Below are 1,120 nucleotides of genomic sequence, written 5' to 3'. Positions count from 1 at the left end.
AATATCAGTTCTCAGATTCCACAGAAATAAGGCTAGCAAACAGCTCCACGAAATACAGCTGTAACTCTGTGAGTGGAAGTCACACATCACAAAGCTGTTTCTCAGAAAGTTTCTTTCCAGTTTTTCTCTGAGGGTACTTTCTTTTTCACCATAGCCCTCTATGGGCTTCCAAATATCACTTTGTAAATTCCACAAGAACAGGCTTAGCGAATGGCTTCTTCAGGCGAAAGATGTAACTCTGTGAGATGAATTAACAGAACACTAAGCAGTTTCTCAGAAAGCTTCTTTCCAGTTTTCATTTAAGGATATTTTCTTTTTCACGGTAGTGCTCCATAGGCTTCCAAATATCACTTTCCAAATTCCACAAGAACAGTCTTAGAGAAAGGCTCTTGAGGAGAAAGCTGTAATTCTGTGAGATGATTTCACAGAACACAAAGAATTTTCTCAGAACGCTTCTTTCTTTTTTTTTATCGGAGGATATACCCTTGGCCCTATAATCTTCAAACGGATCTGAAATATCAGTTCTCAGATTCCACAGAAATAAAGCTAGCAAACAGCTCCACGATACAGCTGTAACTCTGTGAGTGGAAGTCACACATCAGAAAGCAGTTTCACAGAAAGCTTCTTTTCAGTTTTTTTGTGGAGATACATTCTTTTTCACCATAGCCCTCTATGGGCTTCCAAAAATCACTTTGCAATTTCCGCAAGAACAGGCTTAGCGAACTGCTTCTAGAGAGAAAAGCTGCAACTCGGTGAGATGAATTAACGGAACACTAAGCACTTTCTCAGAAAGCTTCTTCCCAGTTCTCATTTGAGGATATTTTCTTTTCCACCATAGCCCGCCATGGGCTTCCAAATATCACTTTGCGAATTCCACAAGAACAGTCTCAGCGATAGGCTTCTTGAGGAGAAAGCTGTCACTCTGTCAGATGAATTAACAGAACACTAGGCAGCTTCTCAGAAAGCTTCTTTCCAGTTTTTCTCTGAGGATATTTTCTTTTTCACCATAGCCCGCCATGGGCTTCCAAATATCACTTTGCAAATTCCACAAGAACAGTCTTAGCGATAGGCTTCTTGGGGAGAAAGCTGTCACTCTGTGAGATGAATTAACAGAACACTA

The 1,120-nt window shown here is 40.4% G+C and overlaps 1 pseudogene; it reads right to left on the bottom strand.

Moving 5' to 3' along the window:
* LOC105536449 overlaps window positions 1-279 on the bottom strand; it is a 4,495-nt pseudogene extending 4,216 nt beyond the window's left edge.
* Between the last annotated feature and the right edge of the window lie 841 nt (window positions 280-1,120).

The sequence above is a fragment of the Mandrillus leucophaeus genome, unplaced genomic scaffold (assembly GCF_000951045.1).
Source record: "Mandrillus leucophaeus isolate KB7577 unplaced genomic scaffold, Mleu.le_1.0 Scaffold1592, whole genome shotgun sequence".
Lineage (NCBI taxonomy): Eukaryota > Metazoa > Chordata > Mammalia > Primates > Cercopithecidae > Mandrillus > Mandrillus leucophaeus.
The sequence above is the reverse complement of the archived record's forward strand: the minus strand, read 5'-3'. Positions and strand labels throughout refer to the sequence as shown.